Raw genomic sequence first — 27,098 nt, 5'->3', positions numbered from 1 at the left:
GGGTTTGCTATCCCGGAGCTGGCATTGGTGATATTATAAACAACATGAATGATATTATGGCTGGTAATGGGAACAATCCCATTATTTGCATTAGCGTGGGAGGAAATGATGTTGGTCGAGTCAGGAGTGAGGAACTGATTCAGAGGTATAAAACAGCCATAGAGTTAGTTAGGAGCAAGGGAGGAATCCCGATCATATGTGGCATTCTTCCAAGAAAGGGAGTGGGAAATGAATGGATATCGAGGGCACTTGGTGTCAATTGCCGGCTGGAAAGATATTGCAAATCAAATGCAATATCTTTCATAGACAACTGGGAACACTTCTATGGAAGAAATGAAATGTATGCTCGTGATGGGGTGCATCTATCGAGAGCTGGGGTTGTTGCTGTTGCGAACTCGCTAGAAGAAGTGGTTAGAGGTGTTTGTTTGGGTTTAAACTGTTAGTAGATAGTGGTATGGGAATTGATTTGGAGGAAGGAGGTAATAAAAGTATGTGTTTGTGGGAGAAAGGAATTGGCAAAACGATCAGGGAAAGAGAAGGTCCGCAAAATAACAATTCACTTAGGGTATATTACACTAACAGTAGAAGTCTAAGAAATAAAATTAACGAATTAAATGCTCTTGTCTGCACAGAAAAAATAGATATTATTGCACTTACCGAAACGTGGATGAATGTAGAAAATAGAGAACTATTAGCTGAATATCAAATATATGGATTTAAACTATTTCACACAGATAGATATATTAGACGAGGAGGTGGAGTAGCCATATATGTTAGGGACAATTTGAAATGTAGTCTCAAAGAGGGAATCAAAACAGAGCCACACACAGAAACTATTTGGATTGAATTAAACGAAAAAGCTAATAATATTATAATAGGAGTAATATATAGGCCACCAAATTTAGACAGAATGGAAGCAAAGTATCTATGGGATGAAATATCTAGAGCATCTAGATCTAACAGTATTTATGTCATGGGTGACTTTAATTTTAGCGGAATAAACTGGTTGAACAAAACAGGGAATAGTGAAGCAGAAGATTTTCTAGAATTAATTGACGATTGCTTTCTTACGCAACACATTAAGGAACCAACACGGGAAAATAATATTTTAGATTTAGTGTTAACTAACAGGGAAACGCAAATTAATGACATCGAAATAGGGAGTGAGTTAGGGAGCAGTGATCACAAAGAAATCAGATTTAGCATAGAATGGAATAGACCAGTAGGAGAAAATTCTGTTAAAGTGCCAGATTTTCGAAAAGCTGATTTTAATAGCCTAAGAAATTTTTTGGGTCAAATTGATTGGAAAGGCTTGGGTATGGGGTGTGGGCCGGTCTTGGAGCGAGACATGAACCCAGCGATAGGTGACTTAAATGGGGATTTCGATGTGGATTCAATATATAACTTATTTAAGAATATTCTAAACAAAGCACAGGAACGTAGTATACCATACAAATTGAATAGATCGTATACTAATGACCCAAAGTGGATAACAAAGAATTTGAAGAACCTTATAGGTAAAAAGAGAGCTTGGTACAAAAGGATTAAAAATGGGGAGGTCACTTTAGAACAGGAATTCGTACAACTGGTTAGAAATGTTAAAAAAGAGATAAGGAAAGCAAAAAGAAACTATGAAGTTCGCATAGCAGGGCAAGCAAAGACAAATCCTAAAGGGTTTTTTCAGTTATATCGTACTAAGACTAGGGAAAGGATAGGTCCATTAAAAACTGAGACAGGTCAAATAACAGATAGTGATGAAGAGATGAGTAGTATTTTTAATAAATATTTTGTATCTGTATTTACTAAAGAGGAACTTAACAATATGCCTTCAGCCGAACAAGTCTATGTGGGTGGGGACGAGGACAGGTGGACGAGTTTAGCAGTTACCAGGGAGGATGTTCTTAAACAAATAGTAAAACTCAAACCAAACAAATCCCCAGGGCCGGATGAAGTGTTTGCTAGGGTGCTTAAAGAATGCAAAGAGGAGCTTTGTGACCCACTGTCAACCATATTTAATAAATCAATAGAGTCAGGCAGAGTGCCAGAGTTTTGGAAAGTTGCTAATGTGATACCAGTTTTTAAGAAAGGAGATAGATCACTTGCGTCTAACTATCGACCAATTAGCCTAACGTCTATTGTGGGAAAGTTACTCGAATCTATAATAGCAAATAAAATTCGTCTTCATCTTGAAAAACATAAATTAATAATTGAGTCGCAACATGGTTTTATAAATGGCCGTTCATGTTTAACAAATTTGTTATCTTTTTATTCTAGCATTGTTGAGGCAGTTGATAGTGGTAAGGATTGCGATGTTGTATACCTTGACTTTAGCAAAGCTTTTGATACAGTGCCACATGAAAGACTGATTAAAAAAATAGAGTCTCATGGTATTGGGGGTGCTATATTAAGCTGGATTAGGGCATGGCTATACCAAAGGAAACAGAGAGTTAGTATAAATGGAATCAAGTCAGAGTGGGAAAATGTTGTAAGTGGAGTGCCTCAAGGCTCTGTCCTGGGACCTCTGTTGTTTATAATATATATAAATGATTTAGATTCAGGTTTGAGTAGCAACATTTGCAAATTTGCCGATGATACGAAAATCGATAGGGAAATTAATTCGGAGGAGGACTCACTATCACTTCAAGTTGATCTAGATAGGGTTTTGAAATGGTCAAAGGATTGGCAGATGCAGTTTAATGCTGATAAATGTAAAGTTCTGAGGTTAGGTAATGATGATAGAGTTACAAGATACGAGCTAGATGGTGTTGTGATTGCGAAGTCGGATTGCGAAAGGGATCTGGGAGTTATGATTAGTAAGAATTTAAAACAAAAGGATCAATGCATAAATGTTCGTAATAAGGCAAATCGGACACTTGGATTTATTAATCGCAGCGTTAGTAACAAGACACCTGGTGTGGTTCTCAAGCTATATCTTGCTCTAGTTAGGCCCCATTTAGATTATGCAGTTCAGTTTTGGTCGCCATATTATAGAATGGATATAAATTCACTTGAACGTGTCCAGCGTAGGATGACTAAGTTAATTCCCCAAATTAGAAATCTTTCATATGAAGAAAGATTAACAAAGCTTAAGTTGCATTCACTGGAAAGGCGAAGAGTTAGGGGTGACATGATAGAGGTTTACAAGTGGATGAATGGACATAGCCGGGGGGATATTAATAGGGTATTAAAAGTATCAACACAGGACAGAACACGAAACAATGGATATAAATTGGATAAGTTTAGATTTAGGAAAGACTTGGGTAAATACTGGTTCAGTAACAGGGTTGTTGATTTGTGGAACCAATTGCCGCGTAACATTGTGGAGGTGGGGTCCCTCGATTGTTTCAAGCACGGGTTGGACAAGTATATGAGTGGGATTGGGTGGTTATAGAATAGGAGCTGCCTCGTATGGGCCAATAGGCCTTCTGCAGTTACCTTTGTTCTTATGTTCTTATGTTCTTATTGAACAATATTCATAGTCTTCACTACCCCAAAACTTGCCTCGCCACCCAACTTTTACCTTACCATACATCTTTGCTACCCATCATTTGGTTCGGATTAAACATTCAAGGTTAAATGTTTGCCCTTGATCACCTAGCAGCAATTGAGGATACAGATGTAAGCTGATTGGAGAGTCGCGTTCTGAGTGTAAACTAGTAGAACGTAAGTCAAGAAACTGCAGATGGCCTATTGTTCTGCACGTGGCACTTCCTATTTATATCCACCCACACTCATTCATATACGTCTAACCTAAGCTTCAACCAATCAAAGATTCCTATGCCTATTATGATCCAGTGATCCAGTAGTATGATCCACAATAGACTTGAGAATGATCCAGGACGGACCGAAACGTCGTTGTCCTTTCACCTTCTAGTGTGTGGTCTGGTCAACATACTTCAGCCACGTTATTGTGACTCGTCGTCTGCACATGATCCAGTAATTTGTTCCGCAAATTCACAACCCAGTTACCAAACCAGTATTTACCCAGGTATTTCCTAAATCTAAACTTATCTTCATTTAAAGCCTTATCAATAACTCCCTTGTTATGCCCATTAACTACTTGTACACTTCAGTCATGTCACGTTAAGGTTTTTCCAACATCTCTTCATACAGAAGCTTTCTAATTTGCGGGATTAACTTTGTCATCCTAACTGACGTGTTCTAGTGAATTATGTCCATTCTTTAGCATGGCGACCAAAACTGAACTGCATAATCTAAATGGGACCTAAAAACAATACGTTAATAAACCCACCCGACTTATTGCTAACTCTTCTATAAATAAATCTATGGGAAAGAAAAGCTCTCAGCCTGTTAACAAGAGTGTACAAATCCACAAGGGCCGGGATGAGGATTCGAACCTGCGTCCGAGAGCATCCCAGACGCTGCCGTAATCGACTGAGCTACGACATGGTCAAAAGGAGTTGAAACCGAAGTTCTACTGAACTTACTGGATCCTGCAGCCTCTCCGAGGCACAAACCAGTGTAAGTGTAACAAGAATGTGAAGTTGACTACGTCCATCTAGTTCCACCCGCTCCTCCCCAGAACTAGTTGTTAAATAAGCACTTTACCTTGACTCCTCTGATCCAACACTTGTCCACACGTGCCACACTCCTGAAAAAATATTTTTTACATATATTAAGGGCAAGTATAAGTAATTATTAAAATAAGGCACCAAACCAGGAAGGCTATGTAGCACCAGGGTAAGTATAAACAGTTTATTTCAAATACAATCGAGTAGGAAAATACAATTATGAATTTCAAGAACACTGGAACCAATCACTGGAAAAGGTGAAATTGCAATGGAGATTAATTACAGATTGTATCAACAATAGCGAGTAGGCAAGACTGATAAGACTGCAATAGCCTAACGGAATACATTTTTGTCTCTGACTCATGAGGCTATGGTTAAGCATCAATGTTCATTTAAAGTTACATAGAAACACATTATCTTATTACGGTCTTCCACTAAAACAAACCTTTAGCTAACCTTAGATAAACGTACTGTGTATTATTAATTTATTTAGCTGTTTATTGGCCTAAATTATATAAATAACATGCTTAAAACCTCTTAAGTACAGTATATGGTCTCTGAGCACCAAACCAACGTTAGAAGCCTAGTGATTACATTGTCAAAAATTACCATTTACAGGTGAAACCATTTCATATCGCAGAGTAAACAAGATGGAAACAATTATCTTCCACATTTATTTGCACAATTGCCATCCTGATATGACCACTCCATCGCCCCAGTCGTTAACACACTAAGTGCAGGCGATGAGTCACAATAACGTGGCTGAAGTAGTTTGACCAGACCACACACTAGCAGGTGAAGGGATGACGACGTTTCGGTCCGTCCTGGACCATTCTCAAGTCGACTTGAGAATGGTCCAGGATCGAAATGTCGTCGTCAACACACTAAACAATCTAGGGTGGCTTGTTGCTAAACATTACAAGTCACCTTTACCTTAGCTACAAGACACGTTGTGCATATTATCAAACTACCTTTAATGTCATAATGCAGCAGTTTGCGCGCTCAAAATACAGATAGACAAACTCCTCAGGAACCGTAGGGGAACCTTTGACAAGCCGCCGGCTTCCTGTTGCCGTAGAGGGCACTATGGAGAAATGGTGGCCCTCTGGTAAATTTAAGTCAATATTACCTAGGAGTTATGATGTACCAGCCATTGAACATCTGGGACTCACAGTTAATATGAAAACAATCCTTAAGAATAGTTAAACGAATCTTTGACTGAAACGAACAACAATGAATATTGAACTGTACGAGTCTCTGTTGTGGTCCCATCTGGCCTACTGTCCTAATATGGAAACTTCACTTCAAAAAGATATCAATGATTTTCCGCTTTGGAGAAAGTTCAAGACAGCAACAACAATCATGCCAGAACTTGTTCAACTGTCACTACCACGAATCTTTGAAGGACTAACACTATAAATGTTTAAATTGTTATAGATTTTGATAGATTAGCCTATAAATTTTGCTAGAAATTACCTTCTTAATATTATCTGTTAGATTAAGGCCCTGCCCGAAGCGCTATGCGTACTAGTGGCTTTACAAGAATGTAAACACATCATGCCGTGTACTCTCAGAAACCCAATGTAACTTCTTATAGATAGATAAATAAATGAATAACAGCCGAGGCCTTTGTAATACTATTTTAATGCATTGCTTTATACTTTGTAAAGTCTTTTAGAGAAGTGCTTTGTATTTATAACCTCCAACTTTGTCAGTATTACAAATTAAAAAAAAAATTATAATACTGACCAAATTGGAGGCTATTAATACAGACCACTTCTCTAAAATGTCATATTTGACACAGACAGGCTGGACAACAGCTTCAAGCTCAACAAGCCACAATGTAACACAGAAAATAGATGTGTTGTTTCCCCCATAGGGGGGATTAACCCATGAACCCGCTTAACCACTCAAGTCGTAAATGCAGAGTCATTCCTCTTGTTCACAATATACACAAGACAAATCCTCAATAAAATAAGGGTGGAGGGAGTAGGAAGGCTGACCTTTGACAAGGTGCCGCCATCCTGTCCCCGTCGAGGCCACTGTAGATGGTGGCCCTTAGGTCAATTCATCATAGGAGCCCTTCTCCTTCCATCATCCTGAATCATGCTCATCGTACTAACCTGCACCCCCTCAATCCCCCCCCCCCACCATCGTCACACAATCTGTGGCCAAAATTTCTCGTTTCATTCAGATTTTCATCAAAATATGTCGAAGATTTCTCTTTGGGTTGTTTTAAGGGGCCTGACAGCCGAGTGGAGAGTGCTCCGGATTCGTAATCCTGAGGTTCCGGGTTCGATCCCCGGTGAAGGCTGAAACAAATGGGCACTTTCTTTCACCCAGATGACCCTGTTTACCTATCAGTAAATAAGTACCTGGGAGTTAGACAGCTGCTATGGGCTGCTTCCTGGGGATGTGTAAGAAAAAGAAGGCCTGGTCGAGGACCGGGCCGCGGGGACGCTAAGCCCCGAAATCATCTCAAGATAACCTTAAGATTGCTGGCTAACTACTGGCATGGCTATTAAGGCCACCACAAGCGCCCTAATGACTTAACTAGCGGGAACACCTATGGCTGCCACCTGACAATCTCCTCTATATTTTGTCTAAATACATAAAATATACAAAATAATAACGAATAACAACATGAAGTACACACCTCGAACAATGCTTTCTTTATTATGATTGATTAATGATATCTGTAACACATTTATTTTTTGCACACTGGTAATCAACGTGACCCTTGCCAGGCGGCGGCTGGTCGACAACTGAGCCACACGTTAAGAAGTGGGACTCCCAGACGCGCCACTCACCCTTACTTCACTATAATATCTAAACTGTCAACCTCTAATACAGTTAAGCATCTGACCACCAGAGGCGCTAATGTTCCCCTGTTATTACGCCATCCATATAATAATTGCTCTCATTATTCATTGTTGCAACGTTTCATGCCCGAAACGCTTTGCGTAATAGTGGCTTTAGGCATTGTATGTACTAGCCCTATCTATAAATCCATCACTCTTTGTAAAATCTCTTGTATGTATGTACCTTACCTAAATAAACATTTGATTTGATTTGAAATACATTCATGTTCTGTAGTGACTGTGTCAGACCTCGAAGGAAGAATTGAAACACCCTTCTGAAGATGTATTATTAAATACGAAAATACTTAAGGAAATTCCTGTTTCAATTCTTCCTTCCTGGTCTGACACTATCGTCACATTTTCATCACGTGTTAATTTTCGTGATTTACACGCAGATTTTGTAGTGTATATACGACAACTTCAGGAAAGTAATGAGTAGCGGATTTAGTCTAAACAATAATATATGCGTTTTGTTTTTAGTGCCAAATTATCTGGCAAATATACATTTGGAGATGAAGCTCAATCCTTCCTGTAGCCCAATCTTTCCTGTAGCCCAATCCTTCTTGTAGCCCAATCCTTCCTGTAGACCAATCCTTCCTGTAGCTCAATCCTTCCTGTAGCCCAATCTTTCCTGTAGCCCAATCCTTCTTGTTGACCAATCCTTCCTGTAGCCCAATCCTTCCTTCCAAATCCGATTTGTAATATAATATTATTGGAGGTGTTGTGGTTTCTGTTCTAGGTTCAGGATTGTACCTGGTCCAGGTGTCATCATGTCCGCGGTTGTTCAACGTCCTCCCAGCAAGCATAAGAAATATTGCCGGAACAACCGTGGACATTTTCAAGAGGAAACTAGATTTATTCCTCCAAGGAGTGCCGGACCAACCGGGCTGTGGTGGGTATGTGGGCCTACGGGCCGCTCCAAGCAACAGCCTGGTGGACCAAACTCTCACAAGTCGAGCCTGGCCTCGGGCCGGGCTTGGGGAGTAGAAGAACTCCCAGAACCCCATCAACCAGGTACCAGGTATCAACCAGGTATCTTCTGTCGCGTTTATTTCTTTGTTGCTATATCCATTGTTCACCAACACTTCAGTTAACTTTCAAACTCCGTACTCACGTTGCTCCATTCTGAGCAGTGGGTAAGGGCTCGACGAATATAAGTGTTTAGAACACTGGCTTTGTGTCTTTGGAAGCACTCACTCCTACTGTTTAGGCATAATCCTATGTTTGTAGGCTTAGTATATACGCTACTGCTTAGAGATGCTCCTGTTAAATTGTGTGTTTATTTGTCTACTTATACTGAATCCTTTTAAAGTGTGTCCTTATCTGTCATTTGCATCAAACTTCATCCCTCCTACTGACCTGTTTGGTAGTGAGTTCTGCTAATCGTGGATTGCTGTTACGTAGCTCATTTAGCTTCATAATAGTTGGATGGCAGAAATAAAAAGGCTTCAATTAAACAGAGCAGAAATTTATGAGAATGATGTTCAAAAATACCAAATAGTTATTATTTTATCTGTAGAAAACGATGTCTTACAGACAGGGTAAAAAAAAAATGAATGTAATGAAACATCATTTACTTGGCGAGAGCCAGAGGCTCCCTGGAGCTATCCAGGCTGATATGGATATATTAGATTTTGGCATCAGTCAGTGTGAATGGAGTTCTACTGAATTACAATCTCTCAGCAAATGAACTTTTTTTCACCCTCATTGTTTGCTGTGATCGCCAACATGGTATTTAGAAAAAGTTGATCTGCTGCTGACCTCTTGCTAAATCTCTCCATTAAGTGACATTAGACACTGGATGAATCATAGATCAGCAGTGTTGTTGATCTAAATATAGCAGGTGCATCTGAGTGGGTTTGGATTAGTAGGAAAGCATCACGCACTAGCCCCAGTCACCATTCTGCAATATAAAAAAAATCCCCCATGCTTTCCACATCACTTTTTTATACCCAACATATGCCAAGTTCTGAAAGCGGCGTTTGGTCACATTTGTCCCAATCCCCACTACAGTTTTCAAAATATCCCAAACATCTCAATTTTGAGGCCTGAGCCATATTTTCGAGCCAAATTCTGGCTCTCTGCACGTATTCGCAGTTTGAAATTACGACTTTTTATACCCAACATACGCCAAGTACTGAAAGCGGCAGTGAGTCATATTTTGCACAAACTCCCCTGCAGCTTTCAAAATATCCGAAATATTCCAATTTCGAGGCCTGAGCCATATTTTGGAGCCAAATTCTGGCTCTCTGCACGTATTCGCAGTTTTAAATTACGACTTTTTTATACCCAACATATGCGAAGTACTGAAAGCGGCGTTTGGTGACATTTGACCCAAACCTCCCTGCAGTTTTCAAAATATCCTAAACATCCCAATTTCGAGGCCTGAGCCGTATTTTCGAGCCAAATTCTGGCTCTATGCACGTATACGCAGTTTGAAATTACGACTTTTTATACCCAGCATATGCCAAGTCTTGATAGCGGCAGTGAGTCACATTTTGCACAAACTCCCCTGCAGTTTTGGAAACATCCCAAATATCCCAATTTCGAGGCCTGAGCTATATTTTGGAGCCAAATTCTGGCTCTCTGCACGTATTCGACGTTTGAAATTACGACTTTATATACCCAACATATGCCAAGTACTGAAAGCGGCGATTGGTGACATTTGTCCCAAACTTCCCTGCAGTTTTCAAAATATCCCAAACATCCCAATTTCGAGGCCTGAGCCATATTTTTGAGCCAAATTCTGGCTCTATGCACGTATTCGCAGATTGAAATTACGACTTTTTTATACCCAACATATACCAAGTACTGAAAGCGGCGTTTGGTCACATTTGTCTCAATCCTTCTTGCAGTTTTCAAAATATCCCAAACATCCCAATTTCGAGGCCTGAGCTATATTTTGGAGCGAAATTCTGGCTCTCTGCACGTATTTTCAGTTTGAAATTACGACTTTTTTATACCCAACATATGCGAAGTACTGAAAGCGGCGTTTGGTGACATTTGTCCCAAACCCCACTGCAGTTTTCAAAATATCCTAAACATCCCAATTTAGAGGCCTGAGCCGTATTTTGGAGCCAAATTCTGGCTCTATGCACGTATACGCAGTTTGAAATAACGACTTTTTATTCCCAACATATGCCAAGTCCTGATAGCGGCAGTGAGTCACATTTTGGACAAACTTCCCTGCAGTTTTCGAAATATCCCAAACATCCCAATTTCGAGGCCTGAGCCATATTGTGGAGCCAAATTCTCGCTCTCTGCACGTATTCGCAGTTTGAAATTACGACTTTATATACCCAACACATTCCAAGTACTGAAAGCGATGTTTGGTCACATTTGTCCCAAACCTCCCTGCAGTTTTCAAAATATCTCAAATATCCTAATTTCGAGGCCTGAGCCATATTATACAGCCAAATTCTGGATCTCTGCACGTATTCACAGTTTGAAATTACGACTTTTTATACCCAACATATGCCAAGTACTGAAAGCGGCGTTTGGTTACATCTGTCCCAAACCTCCCTACAGTTTACAAAATATCCCAAACATCCTAATTTCGAGGCCTGAGCCATATTTTGGAGCCAAATACAAGCTCTTTGCACGTATTCGCAGTTTGAAATTACGACTTTTTATACCCAACATATGCCAAGTTCTGAAAGCGGCGTTTGGTCATATTTTTCCAAAACCCCCCTGCAGTTTTCAAAATATCCCAAACATCCCAATTTCGAGGCCTGAGCCGTATTTTGGAGCCAAATTCTGCCTCTATGCACGTATTCGCAGTTTGAAATTACGACTTTTTATACCCAACATATGCCAAGTCCTGAAAGCGGCAGTGAGTGACATTTTGCACAAACTCCCCTGCAGTTTTCGAAATATCCCAAATAACCCAATTAAGAGGCCTGAGCCATATTTTGGAGCCAAATTCTGGCTCTCTGCACGTATTCGCAGTTTGAAATTACGACTTTTTATACCCAACATATACCAAGTACTGAAAGCGGCATTTGGTCACATTTGTCCCAAACCTCCCAGCAGTTTTCAAAATATCCCAAACATCCCAATTTCGAGGCCTGAGCCATATTTTGGAGCCAAATTCTGGCTCTCTGCACGTATTCGTAGTTTGAAATTGCGAATTTTTTATACCCAACATATGCCAATTACTGAAAGCGGCGTTTGGTGACATTTGTCCCATACCCTCCTGCAGTTTTCAAAATATCCTAAACATCCCAATTTCGAGGCCTGAGCCGTATTTTGGAGCCAAATTCTGGCTCTATGCACGTATACGCAGTTTGAAATTACGACTTTTTTATACCCAACATATGCAAAGTACTGAAAGCGGCGTTAGGTGACATTTGTCCCATACCCTCCTGCAGTTTTCAAAATATCCTAAACATCCCAATTTCGAGGCCTGAGCCATATTTTGGAGCCAAATTCTGGCTCTCTGCACGTATTCACAGTTTTAAATTACGACTTTTTTATACCCAACATATGCAAAGTACTGAAAGCGGCGTTTGGTGACATTTGTCCCATACCCTCCTGCAGTTTTCAAAATATCCTAAACATCCCAATTTCGAGGCCTGAGCCGTATTTTGGAGCCAAATTCTGGCTCTATGCACGTATACGCAGTTTGAAATTACGACTTTTTATACCCAGCATATGTCAAGTCCTGATAGCGGCAGTGAGTCACATTTTGCACAAACTCCCCTGCAGTTTTGGAAACATCCCAAATATCCCAATTTCGAGGCCTGAGCTATATTTTGGAGCCAAATTCTGGCTCTACGCACGTATTCGCCGTTTGAAATTACGACTTTTTTATAGCCAACATGTGCCTAGTAATGAAAGCGGCGTTTGGTCACATATATCCCAAACCCCCCTGCAGTTTTCAAAATATCCCAAACATCCCAATTTCGAGGCCTGAGCCATATTTTGGAGCCAAATTCTGGCTCTCTGCACGTATTCTCAGTTTGAAATTACGACTTTTTTATACCCAACATATGCGAATTACTGAAAGCGGCGTTTGGTGACATTTGTCCCAAACCCCACTGCAGTTTTCAAAATATCCTAAACATCCCAATTTAGAGGCCTGAGCCGTATTTTGGAGCCAAATTTTGGCTCTATGCACGTATACGCAGTTTGAAATAACGACTTTTTATTCCCAACATATGCCAAGTCCTGATAGCGGCAGTGAGTCACATTTTGGACAAACTCCCCTGCAGTTTTCGAAATATCACAAATATCCCAATTTCGAGGCCTGAGCTATATTTTGGAGCCAAATTCTGGCTTTCTGCACGTATTCGCCGTTTGAAATTACGACTATTTTATACCCAACATATGCCAAGTAATGAAAGCGGCGTTTGGTTACATCTGTCCCAAACCCCCCTGCAGTTTTCAAAATATCCCAAACATCCCAATTTCGAGGCCTGAGCCATATTTTGGAGCCAAGTTCTAGCTCTTTGCACGAATTCGCAGTTTGATATTACGATTTTTATACCCAACATATGCCAAGTGTTGAAAGCGGCATTTGGTTATATTTGTCCCAAACCTCCCAGCAGTTTTCAAAATATCCCAAACATCACAATATCGAGGCCTGAGCCATATTTTGGAGCCAAGTTCTAGCTCTTTGCACGTATTCGCAGTTTGATATTACGATTTTTATACCTAACATATGCCAAGTACTGAAAGCGGTGTTTGGTCACATTTGTCCCAAACCCCCCCCCCCCCTGCAGTTTTCAAAATATCCCAAACATCCCAATTTCGAGGCCTTAGCCATATTTTGGAGCCAAATTCTGGCTCTATGCACGTATTCGCGGTTTGAAATTACGACATTTTATACCCAACATATGCCAAGTCCTGAAAGTGGCAGTGAGTCACATTTCGCACAAGCTCCCCTGCTGTTTTCGAAATATCTCAAATATCCCAATTTAGAGGCCTGAGCAATATTTTGGCGCCAAATTTTGGCTCTCTGCACGTATTCAAAGTTTGAAATTACGACTTTTTATACCCAACTTATGCCAAGTACTGAAAGTGGCATTTGGTCAAATTTGTCCCAAACCTCCCTGCAGTTTTCGAAATATCCCAAATAACCCAATTAAGAGGCCTGAGCCATATTTTGGAGCCATATTCTGGCTCTCTGCACGTATTCGCAGTTTGAAATTACGACTTTTTATACCCAACATATACCAAGTACTGAAAGCGGCATTTGGTCACATTTGTCCCAAACCTCCCAGCAGTTTTCAAAATATCCCAAACATCCCAATTTCGAGGCCTGAGCCATATTTTGGAGCCAAATTCTGGCTCTCTGCACGTATTCGTAGTTTGAAATTGCGAATTTTTTATACCCAACATATGCCAATTACTGAAAGCGGCGTTTGGTGACATTTGTCCCATACCCTCCTGCAGTTTTCAAAATATCCTAAACATCCCAATTTCGAGGCCTGAGCCGTATTTTGGAGCCAAATTCTGGCTCTATGCACGTATACGCAGTTTGAAATTACGACTTTTTTATACCCAACATATGCAAAGTACTGAAAGCGGCGTTAGGTGACATTTGTCCCATACCCTCCTGCAGTTTTCAAAATATCCTAAACATCCCAATTTCGAGGCCTGAGCCATATTTTGGAGCCAAATTCTGGCTCTCTGCACGTATTCACTGTTTTAAATTACGACTTTTTTATACCCAACATATGCAAAGTACTGAAAGCGGCGTTTGGTGACATTTGTCCCATACCCTCCTGCAGTTTTCAAAATATCCTAAACATCCCAATTTCGAGGCCTGAGCCGTATTTTGGAGCCAAATTCTGGCTCTATGCACGTATACGCAGTTTGAAATTACGACTTTTTATACCCAGCATATGTCAAGTCCTGATAGCGGCAGAGAGTCACATTTTGCACAAACTCCCCTGCAGTTTTGGAAACATCCCAAATATCCCAATTTCGAGGCCTGAGCTATATTTTGGAGCCAAATTCTGGCTCTACGCACGTATTCGCCGTTTGAAATTACGACTTTTTTATAGCCAACATGTGCCTAGTAATGAAAGCGGCGTTTGGTCACATATATCCCAAACCCCCCTGCAGTTTTCAAAATATCCCAAACATCGCAATTTCGAGGCCTGAGCCATATTTTGGAGCCAAATTCTGGCTCTCTGCACGTATTCTCAATTTGAAATTGCGACTTTTTTATACCCAACATATGCGAATTACTGAAAGCGGCGTTTGGTGACATTTGTCCCAAACCCCACTGCAGTTTTCAAAATATCCTAAACATCCCAATTTAGAGGCCTGAGCCGTATTTTGGAGCCAAATTTTGGCTCTATGCACGTATACGCAGTTTGAAATAACAACTTTTTATTCCCAACATATGCCAAGTCCTGATAGCGGCAGTGAGTCACATTTTGGACAAACTCCCCTGCAGTTTTCGAAATATCCCAAATATCCCAATTTCGAGGCCTGAGCTATATTTTGGAGCCAAATTCTGGCTTTCTGCACGAATTCGCCGTTTGAAATTACGACTATTTTATACCCAACATATGCCAAGTAATGAAAGCGGCGTTTGGTTACATCTGTCCCAAACCCCCCTGCAGTTTTCAAAATATCCCAAACATCCCAATTTCGAGGCCTGAGCCATATTTTGGAGCCAAGTTCTAGCTCTTTGCACGTATTCGCAGTTTGATATTACGATTTTTATACCCAACATATGCCAAGTGTTGAAAGCGGCGTTTGGTTATATTTGTCCCAAACCTCCCAGCAGTTTTCAAAATATCCCAAACATCACAATATCGAGGCCTGAGCTATATTTTGGAGCCAAGTTCTAGCTCTTTGCACGTATTCGCAGTTTGATATTACGATTTTTATACCCAACATATGCCAAGTACTGAAAGCGGTGTTTGGTCACATTTGTCCCAAACCCCCCCCCCCCCTGCAGTTTTCAAAATATCCCAAACATCCCAATTTCGAGGCCTTAGCCATATTTTGGAGCCAAATTCTGGCTCTATGCACGTATTCGCGGTTTGAAATTACGACTTTTTATACCCAACTTATGCCAAGTACTGAAAGTGGCATTTGGTCAAATTTGTCCCAAACCTCCCTGCAGTTTTCAAAATATCCCAAACATCCCAATTTCGAGGCCTGAGCCATATTTTAGAGCCAAATTCTGGCTCTCTGCACGTATTCGAAGTTTGAAATTACGACTTTTTATACCCAACATATGCTAAGTCCTGAAAGCGGGAGTTAGTCACATTTTGCACAAACTCTATTGCAGTTTTCGAAATATCCCAAACATCCCAATTTCGAGGCATGAGCCATATTTTGGAGCCAAATTTTGGCTCTCTGCACGTATTCGCAGTTTGAAATTACGACTTTTTATACCCAACATATGCTAAGTCCTGAAAGCGGGAGTTAGTCACATTTTGCACAAACTCCCTTGCAGTTTTCGAAATATCCCAAATATCCCAATTTCGAGGCCTGAGCCGTATTTTGGAGCCAAATTCTGGCTCTCTGCACGTATTCGCAGTTTGAAATTACGACATTTTATACCCAACTTATGCCAAGTACTGAACGCGGCGTTTGGTCACATTTGTCCAAAACCCCCCCTGCAGTTTTCAAAATATCCCAAACATCCCAATTTCGAGGCCTTAGCCATATTTTGGAGCCAAATTCTTGCACCATGCACGTATTCGTGGTTTGAAATTAAGACATTTTATACCCAACATATGCTAAGTCCTGAAAGCGGCAGTGAGTCACATTTTGAACAAACTCTATTGCAGTTTTCGAAATATCCCAAATATCCCAATTTCGAGGCATGAGCCATATTTTGGAGCCAAATTTTGGCTCTCTGCACGTATTCGCAGTTTGAAATAACGACTTTTTATACCCAACATACGCCAAATACTGAAAGCGGCAGTGAGTCACATTTTGCTCAAACTCCCCTGCAGTTTTCAAAATATCCCAAACATCCCACTTTCAAGGCTTGAGCCATATTTTGGAGCCAAATTCAAGCTCTCTGCACGTATTCGCTGTTTGAAATTACTACTTTTTATACCCAACATATGCCAAGTTCTGTAAGCAGCGTTTGGTCATATTTGTCCCAAACCCCCCTGCAGTTTTCAAAATATCCCAAACTACCCAATTTCGAGGACTGAGCAATATTTTGGAGCCAAATTCTGGCTCTATGCACGTATTCGCAGTATGAAATTACGAATTTTTTATACCCAACATATGCCAAGTGTTGAAAGCGGCGTTTGGTTATATTTGTCCCAAACCTCCCAGCAGTTTTCAAAATATCCCAAACATCACAATATCGAGGCCTGAGCCATATTTTGGAGCCAAGATCTAACTCTCTGCACGTAATCGCAGTTTGATATTACGATTTTTATACCCAACATATGCCAAGTACTGAAAGCGGCAGTGAGTCAAATTTTGCACAAACTCCATTGCAGTTTTCGAAATATCCCAAATATCCCAATTTCGAGGCCTGAGCCGTATTTTGGAGCCAAATTCTGGCTCTCTGCACGTATTCGCAGTTTGAAATTACAACTTTTTTATACCCAACATATGCCAAGTACTGAACGCGGCGTTTGGTCACATTTGTCCAAAACCCCCCCTGCAGTTTTCAAAATATCCCAAACATCCCAATTTCGAGGCCTGACCCATATTTTGGAGCCAAATTCTGGCTCTATGCACGTATTCGCGGTTTGAAATTACGGCATTTTATACCCAACATATGCCAAGTCCTGAAAGTGGCAGTGAGTCACATTTCGCACAAGCTCCCCTGCAGTTTTCGAAATATCTCAAATATCCCAATTTAGAGGCCTGAGCAATATTTTGGAGCCAAATTTTGGCTCTCTGCGCGTATTCAAAGTTTGAAATTACGACTTTTTATACCCAACTTATGCCAAGTACTGAAAGTGGCATTTGGTCAAATTTGTCCCAAACCTCCCTGCAGTTTTCAAAATATCCCAAACATCCCAATTTCGAGGCCTGAGCCATATTTTGGAGCCAAATTCTGGCTCTCTGCACGTATTCGAACTTTGAAATTACGACTTTTTATACCCAACATATGCCAAGTACTGAAAGTGGCATTTGGAAACATTTGTCCAAAACCCCCCCTGCAGTTTTCAAAATATCCCAAACATCCAATTTCGAGGCCTGAGCCATATTTTGGAGCCAAATTCTGGCTCTCTGCACATATTCGCAGTTTGAAATTACAACTTTTTTATACCCAACATATACCAAGTACTGAAAGTGGCATTTGGAAACATTTGTCCAAAACCCCCCCTGCAGTTTTCAAAATATCCCAAACATCCCAATTTCGAAGCCTGAGCCATATTTTGGAGCCAAATTCTGGCCCTATGCACGTATTCGCGGTTTGAAATTACGGCATTTTATACCCAACATATGCCAAGTCCTGAAAGCGGCAGTGAGTCACATTTTGCACAAACTCCCCTGCAGTTTTTCGAAATATCCCAAATATCCCAATTTTGAGGCCTGAACTATATTTTGGAGCCAAATTCTGGCTCTCTGCACGTATTCGAAGTTTGAAATTACGACTTTTTATACCCAACATATGCCAGGTACTGAAAGTGGCATTTGGTCAAATTTGTCCCAAACCTCCCTGCAGTTTTCAAAATATCCCAAAAATCCCAATTTCGAGTCCTGAGCCATATTTTGAAGACAAATTCTGGCTCTCTGCACGTATTCGAAGTTTGAAATTACGACTTTTTATACCCAACATATTCCAAGTACTGAACGCGGCGTTTGGTCACATTTGTCCAAAACCCCCCCTGCAGTTTTCAAAATATCCAAAACATCCCAATTTTGAGGCCTGAGCTATATTTTGGAGCCAAATTCTGGCTCTCTGCGCGTATTCGAAGTTTGAAATTACGACTTTTTATACCCAACATATGCCAAGTACTGAAAGTGGCATTTGGAAACATTTGTCCAAAACCCCCCCTGCAGTTTTCAAAATATCCCAAACATCCAATTTCGAGGCCTGAGCCATATTTTGGAGTCAAATTCTGGCTCTCTGCACATATTCGCAGTTTGAAATAACAACTTTTTTATACCCAACATATACCAAGTACTGAAAGTGGCATTTGGAAACATTTGTCCAAAACCCCCCCTGCAGTTTTCAAAATATCCCAAACATCCCAATTTCGAGGCCTGAGCCATATTTTGGAGCCAAATTCTGGCCCTATGCACGTATTCGCGGTTTGAAATTACGGCATTTTATACCCAACATATGCCAAGTCCTGAAAGCGGCAGTGAGTCACATTTTGCAAAAACTCCCCCGCAGTTTTCAAAATATCCTAAACATCCCAATTTCGAGGCCTGAGCCGTATTTTGGAGCCAAATTCTGGCTCTATGCACGTATACGCAGTTTGAAATTACGACTTTTTATACCCAGCATATGTCAAGTCCTGATAGCGGCAGTGAGTCACATTTTGCACAAACTCCCCTGCAGTTTTGGAAACATCCCAAATATCCCAATTTCGAGGCCTGAGCTATATTTTGGAGCCAAATTCTGGCTCTACGCACGTATTCGCCGTTTGAAATTACGAATTTTTTATAGCCAACATGTGCCTAGTAATGAAAGCGGCGTTTGGTCACATATATCCCAAACCCCCCTGCAGTTTTCAAAATATCCCAAACATCCCAATTTCGAGGCCTGAGCCATATTTTGGAGCCAAATTCTGGCTCTCTGCACGTATTCTTAGTTTGAAATTACGACTTTTTTATACCCAACATATGCGAATTACTGAAAGCGGCGTTTGGTGACATTTGTCCCAAACCCCACTGCAGTTTTCAAAATATCCTAAACATCCCAATTTAGAGGCCTGAGCCGTATTTTGGAGCCAAATTTTGGCTCTATGCACGTATACGCAGTTTGAAATAACGACTTTTTATTCCCAACATATGCCAAGTCCTGATAGCGGCAGTGAGTCACATTTTGGACAAACTCCCCTGCAGTTTTCGAAATATCCCAAATATCCCAATTTCGAGGCCTGAGCTATATTTTGGAGCCAAATTCTGGCTTTCTGCACGTATTCGCCGTTTGAAATTACGACTATTTTATACCCAACATATGCCAAGTAATGAAAGCGGCGTTTGGTTACATCTGTCCCAAACCCCCCTGCAGTTTTCAAAATATCCCAAACATCCCAATTTCGAGGCCTGAGCCATATTTTGGAGCCAAGTTCTAGCTCTTTGCACGTATTCGCAGTTTGATATTACGATTTTTATACCCAACATATGCCAAGTGTTGAAAGCGGCATTTGGTTATATTTGTCCCAAACCTCCCAGCAGTTTTCAAAATATCCCAAACATCACAATATCGAGGCCTGAGCCATATTTTGGAGCCAAGTTCTAGCTCTTTGCACGTATTCGCAGTTTGATATTACGATTTTTATACCCAACATATGCCAAGTACTGAAAGCGGTGTTTGGTCACATTTGTCCCAAACCCCCCCCCCCTGCAGTTTTCAAAATATCCCAAACATCCCAATTTCGAGGCCTTAGCCATATTTTGGAGCCAAATTCTGGCTCTATGCACGTATTCGCGGTTTGAAATTACGACATTTTATACCCAACATATGCCAAGTCCTGAAAGTGGCAGCGAGTCACATTTCGCACAAGCTCCCCTGCTGTTTTCGAAATATCTCAAATATCCCAATTTAGAGGCCTGAGCAATATTTTGGCGCCAAATTTTGGCTCTCTGCACGTATTCAAAGTTTGAAATTACGACTTTTTATACCCAACTTATGCCAAGTACTGAAAGTGGCATTTGGTCAAATTTGTCCCAAACCTCCCTGCAGTTTTCGAAATATCCCAAATAACCCAATTAAGAGGCCTGAGCCATATTTTGGAGCCATATTCTGGCTCTCTGCACGTATTCGCAGTTTGAAATTACGACTTTTTATACCCAACATATACCAAGTACTGAAAGCGGCATTTGGTCACATTTGTCCCAAACCTCCCAGCAGTTTTCAAAATATCCCAAACATCCCAATTTCGAGGCCTGAGCCATACTTTGGAGCCAAATTCTGGCTCTCTGCACGTATTCGTAGTTTGAAATTGCGAATTTTTTATACCCAACATATGCCAATTACTGAAAGCGGCGTTTGGTGACATTTGTCCCATACCCTCCTGCAGTTTTCAAAATATCCTAAACATCCCAATTTCGAGGCCTGAGCCGTATTTTGGAGCCAAATTCTGGCTCTATGCACGTATACGCAGTTTGAAATTACGACTTTTTTATACCCAACATATGCAAAGTACTGAAAGCGGCGTTAGGTGACATTTGTCCCATACCCTCCTGCAGTTTTCAAAATATCCTAAACATCCCAATTTCGAGGCCTGAGCCATATTTTGGAGCCAAATTCTGGCTCTCTGCACGTATTCACTGTTTTAAATTACGGCTTTTTTATACCCAACATATGCAAAGTACTGAAAGCGGCGTTTGGTGACATTTGTCCCATACCCTCCTGCAGTTTTCAAAATATCCTAAATATCCCAATTTCGAGGCCTGAGCCGTATTTTGGAGCCAAATTCTGGCTCTATGCACGTATACGCAGTTTGAAATTACGACTTTTTATACCCAGCATATGTCAAGTCCTGATAGCGGCAGTGAGTCACATTTTGCACAAACTCCCCTGCAGTTTTGGAAACATCCCAAATATCCCAATTTCGAGGCCTGAGCTATATTTTGGAGCCAAATTCTGGCTCTACGCACGTATTCGCCGTTTGAAATTACGACTTTTTTATAGCCAACATGTGCCTAGTATTGAAAGCGGCGTTTGGTCACATATATCCCAAACACCCCTGCAGTTTTCAAAATATCCCAAACATCGCAATTTCGAGGCCTGAGCCATATTTTGGAGCCAAATTCTGGCTCTCTGCACGTATTCTCAATTTGAAATTACGACTTTTTTATACCCAACATATGCGAATTACTGAAAGCGGCGTTTGGTGACATTTGTCCCAAACCCCACTGCAGTTTTCAAAATATCCTAAACATCCCAATTTAGAGGCCTGAGCCGTATTTTGGAGCCAAATTTTGGCTCTATGCACGTATACGCAGTTTGAAATAACAACTTTTTATTCCCAACATATGCCAAGTCCTGATAGCGGCAGAGAGTCACATTTTGGACAAACTCCCCTGCAGTTTTCGAAATATCCCAAATATCCCAATTTCGAGGCCTGAGCTATATTTTGGAGCCAAATTCTGGCTTTCTGCACGAATTCGCCGTTTGAAATTACGACTATTTTATACCCAACATATGCCAAGTAATGAAAGCGGCGTTTGGTTACATCTGTCCCAAACCCCCCTGCAGTTTTCAAAATATCCCAAACATCCTAATTTCGAGGCCTGAGCCATATTTTGGAGCCAAGTTCTAGCTCTTTGCACGTATTCGCAGTTTGATATTACGATTTTTATACCCAACATATGCCAAGTGTTGAAAGCGGCGTTTGGTTATATTTGTCCCAAACCTCCCAGCAGTTTTCAAAATATCCCAAACATCACAATATCGAGGCCTGAGCTATATTTTGGAGCCAAGTTCTAGCTCTTTGCACGTATTCGCAGTTTGATATTACGATTTTTATACCCAACATATGCCAAGTACTGAAAGCGGTGTTTGGTCACATTTGTCCCAAACCCCCCCCCCCCCTGCAGTTTTCAAAATATCCCAAACATCCCAATTTCGAGGCCTTAGCCATATTTTGGAGCCAAATTCTGGCTCTATGCACGTATTCGCGGTTTGAAATTACGACATTTTATACCCAACATATGCCAAGTCCTGAAAGTGGCAGTGAGTCACATTTCGCACAAGCTCCCCTGCAGTTTTCGAAATATCTCAAATATCCCAATTTAGAGGCCTGAGCAATATTTTGGCGCCAAATTTTGGCTCTCTGCACGTATTCGAAGTTTGAAATTACGACTTTTTATACCCAACTTATGCCAAGTACTGAAAGTGGCATTTGGTCAAATTTGTCCCAAACCTCCCTGCAGTTTTCAAAATATCCCAAACATCCCAATTTCGAGGCCTGAGCCATATTTTAGAGCCAAATTCTGGCTCTCTGCACGTATTCGAAGTTTGAAATTACGACTTTTTATACCCAACATATGCTAAGTCCTGAAAGCGGGAGTTAGTCACATTTTGCACAAACTCCCTTGCAGTTTTCGAAATATCCCAAATATCCCAATTTCGAGGCCTGAGCCGTATTTTGGAGCCAAATTCTGGCTCTCTGCACGTATTCGCAGTTTGAAATTACGACATTTTATACCCAACTTATGCCAAGTACTGAACGCGGCGTTTGGTCACATTTGTCCAAACCCCCCCCTGCAGTTTTCAAAATATCCCAAACATCCCAATTTCGAGGCCTTAGCCATATTTTGGAGCCAAATTCTTGCACCATGCACGTATTCGTGGTTTGAAATTACGACATTTTATACCCAACATATGCTAAGTCCTGAAAGCGGCAGTGAGTCACATTTTGCACAAACTCTATTGCAGTTTTCGAAATATCCCAAATATCCCAATTTCGAGGCATGAGCCATATTTTGGAGCCAAATTTTGGCTCTCTGCACGTATTCGCAGTTTGAAATAACGACTTTTTATACCCAACATACGCCAAATACTGAAAGCGGCAGTGAGTCACATTTTGCTCAAACTCCCCTGCAGTTTTCAAAATATCCCAAACATCCCACTTTCAAGGCTTGAGCCATATTTTGGAGCCAAATTCAAGCTCTCTGCACGTATTCGCTGTTTGAAATTACTACTTTTTATACCCAACATATGCCAAGTTCTGTAAGCAGCGTTTGGTCATATTTGTCCCAAACCCCCCTGCAGTTTTCAAAATATCCCAAACTACCCAATTTCGAGGACTGAGCAATATTTTGGAGCCAAATTCTGGCTCTATGCACGTATTCGCAGTATGAAATTACGAATTTTTTATACCCAACATATGCCAAGTGTTGAAAGCGGCGTTTGGTTATATTTGTCCCAAACCTCCCAGCAGTTTTCAAAATATCCCAAACATCACAATATCGAGGCCTGAGCCATATTTTGGAGCCAAGATCTAACTCTCTGCACGTAATCGCAGTTTGATATTACGATTTTTATACCCAACATATGCCAAGTACTGAAAGCGGCAGTGAGTCAAATTTTGCACAAACTCCATTGCAGTTTTCGAAATATCCCAATTTCGAGGCCTGAGCCGTATTTTGGAGCCAAATTCTGGCTCTCTGCACGTATTCGCAGTTTGAAATTACAACTTTTTTATACCCAACATATGCCAAGTACTGAACGCGGCGTTTGGTCACATTTGTCCAAAACCCCCCCTGCAGTTTTCAAAATATCCCAAACATCCCAATTTCGAGGCCTGACCCATATTTTGGAGCCAAATTCTGGCTCTATGCACGTATTCGCGGTTTGAAATTACGGCATTTTATACCCAACATATGCCAAGTCCTGAAAGTGGCAGTGAGTCACATTTCGCACAAGCTCCCCTGCAGTTTTCGAAATATCTCAAATATCCCAATTTAGAGGCCTGAGCAATATTTTGGAGCCAAATTTTGGCTCTCTGCGCGTATTCAAAGTTTGAAATTACGACTTTTTATACCCAACTTATGCCAAGTACTGAAAGTGGCATTTGGTCAAATTTGTCCCAAACCTCCCTGCAGTTTTCAAAATATCCCAAACATCCCAATTTCGAGGCCTGAGCCATATTTTCGAGCCAAATTCTGGCTCTCTGCACGTATTCGAACTTTGAAATTACGACTTTTTATACCCAACATATGCCAAGTACTGAAAGTGGCATTTGGAAACATTTGTCCAAAACCCCCCCCTGCAGTTTTCAAAATATCCCAAACATCCAATTTCGAGGCCTGAGCCATATTTTGGAGCCAAATTCTGGCTCTCTGCACATATTCGCAGTTTGAAATTACAACTTTTTTATACCCAACATATACCAAGTACTGAAAGTGGCATTTGGAAACATTTGTCCAAAACCCCCCCTGCAGTTTTCAAAATATCCCAAACATCCCAATTTCGAAGCCTGAGCCATATTTTGGAGCCAAATTCTGGCCCTATGCACGTATTCGCGGTTTGAAATTACGGCATTTTATACCCAACATATGCCAAGTCCTGAAAGCGGCAGTGAGTCACATTTTGCACAAACTCCCCTGCAGTTTTTCGAAATATCCCAAATATCCCAATTTTGAGGCCTGAACTATATTTTGGAGCCAAATTCTGGCTCTCTGCACGTATTCGAAGTTTGAAATTACGAATTTTTATACCCAACATATGCCAGGTACTGAAAGTGGCATTTGGTCAAATTTGTCCCAAACCTCCCTGCAGTTTTCAAAATATCCCAAAAATCCCAATTTCGAGTCCTGAGCCATATTTTGAAGACAAATTCTGGCTCTCTGCACGTATTCGAAGTTTGAAATTACGACTTTTTATACCCAACATATTCCAAGTACTGAACGCGGCGTTTGGTCACATTTGTCCAAAACCCCCCCTGCAGTTTTCAAAATATCCCAAACATCCCAATTTTGAGGCCTGAGCTATATTTTGGAGCCAAATTCTGGCTCTCTGCGCGTATTCGAAGTTTGAAATTACGACTTTTTATACCCAACATATGCCAAGTACTGAAAGTGGCATTTGGAAACATTTGTCCAAAACCCCCCCTGCAGTTTTCAAAATATCCCAAACATCCAATTTCGAGGCCTGAGCCATATTTTGGAGTCAAATTCTGGCTCTCTGCACATATTCGCAGTTTGAAATTACGACTTTTTATACCCAACATATTCCAAGTACTGAAAGCGGCAATTGGTCACATTTGTCTCAATCCACACGGCATTTTTCAAAATATCCCAAACATCCCAATTTCGAGGCCTGAGCCATATTTTGGAGCCAAATTCTGGCTCTCTGCACATATTCGCAGTTCGAAATTAAAACTTTTTTATACCCAACATATGCCAAGTACTGAAAGCGGCAGTGAGTCACATCTTGCACAAACTCCCCTGCAGTTTTCGAAATATCCCAAATATCCCAAATTCGAGGCCTGAGCCGTATTTTGGAGCCAAATTCTGGCTCTCTGCACGTATTCGCAGTTTGAAATTACAACTTTTTTATACCCAAAATATACCAAGTGCTGAAAGTGGCGTTTGGTCACATTTGTCCCAAACCCCCCATGCAGTTTTCAAAATATCCCAAATATCCCAAATTCGAGGCCTGAGCCGTATTTTGGAGCCAAATTCGGGCTCTCTGCACGTATTCGCAGTTTGAAATTACAACTTTTTTATACCCAAAATATACCAAGTGCTGAAAGTGGCGTTTGGTCACATTTGTCCAAAACCCCCCCTGCAGTTTTCAAAATATTCCAAACATCCCAATTTCGAGGCCTGAGCCATATTTTGGAGCCAAATTCTGGCCCTATGCACGTATTCGCGGTTTGAAATTACGGAATTTTATACCCAACATATGCCAAGTACTTGAAGCGGCAGTGAGTCACATTTCGCACAAGCTCCCCTGCAGTTTTCGAAATATCTCAAATATACTAATTTTGAGGCCTGAGCTATATTTTGGAGCCAAATTCTGGCTCTCTGCACGTATTCGCAGTTTGAAAATAAGATTTTTTTATACCCAACATATGCCAAGTACTGAAAGCGGCGTTTGGTTACATTTGTCCATAACCTCCCTGCAGTTTTCAAAATATCCCAAACATCACAATATCGAGGCCTGAGCCATGTTTTGGAGCTAAATTCTGGCTCTCTGAACGTATTCGCAGTTTGATATTACGATTTTTATACCCAAAATATGCCAAGTACTGAAAGCGGCAGTGAGTCACATTTCGCACAAACTCCCCTGCAGTTTTCGAAATATCCCAAATATCCCAATATCGAGGCCTGAGCCATATTTTGGAGTCAAATTCTGGCTCTCTGCACGTATTCGAAGTTTGAAATTACGACTTTTTTTACCCAACATATGCCAAGTACTGAAAGTGGCATTTGGTCAAATTTGTCCCAAACCTCCCTGCAGTTTTCAAAATATCCCAAAAATCCCAATTTCGAGTCCTGAGCCATATTTTGGAGACAAATTCTGGCTCTCTGCACATATTCGCAGTTTGAAATTACCACATTTTTATACCCAACATATGCCAAGTACTGAAAGCGGCAATTGGTCACATTTGTCTCAATCCACCCGGCATTTTTCAAAATATCCCAAACATCCCAATTTCGAGGCCTGAGCCATATTTTGGAGCCAAATTCTGGCTCTCTGCACGTATTCGCAGTTTGAAATTACGACTTTTTTATACCCAACATATGCCAAGTACAGATCGCGGCGTTTGGTCACATTTGTCCAAAACCCCCCCTGCAGTTTTCAAAATATCCCAAACATCCCAATTTTGAGGCCTGAGCCATATTTTGGAGCCAAATTCTGGCTCTCTGCACGTATTCGCAGTTTGAAATTACGACTTTTTTCCCCAACATATGCCAAGTCCTGAAAGCGGCAGTAAGTCACATTTTGCACAAACTCCCCTGCAGTTTTCAAAATATCCCAAACATCCCAATTTCGAGGCATGAGCTATATTTTGGAGCCAAATTTTGGCTCTCTGCACATATTCGCAGTTTGAAATTACGACTTTATATACCCAACACATTCCAAGTACTGAAAGCGGCGTTTGGTGACATTTGTCCCAAACCCCAC

General features: G+C 41.0%; 1 long non-coding RNA gene across 1 annotated transcript in view; it reads right to left on the bottom strand.

The window, feature by feature from the left end:
- Positions 1–4,568: 4,568 nt before the first annotated feature.
- The window catches only part of LOC138361181 (uncharacterized), a 78,113-nt gene continuing 55,583 nt past the window's right edge, over positions 4,569–27,098 (bottom strand). The window contains exon 3 of the long non-coding RNA XR_011226834.1: positions 4,569–4,612. This is a non-coding gene — a long non-coding RNA (uncharacterized lncRNA). The remainder of the gene's footprint in view (positions 4,613–27,098) is intronic.

Source organism: Procambarus clarkii, unplaced genomic scaffold (genome assembly GCF_040958095.1).
Source record: "Procambarus clarkii isolate CNS0578487 unplaced genomic scaffold, FALCON_Pclarkii_2.0 HiC_scaffold_230, whole genome shotgun sequence".
Lineage (NCBI taxonomy): Eukaryota > Metazoa > Arthropoda > Malacostraca > Decapoda > Cambaridae > Procambarus > Procambarus clarkii.
Note: the sequence above shows the minus strand (reverse complement) of the source record. Positions and strands in the feature narration are given on the sequence as shown.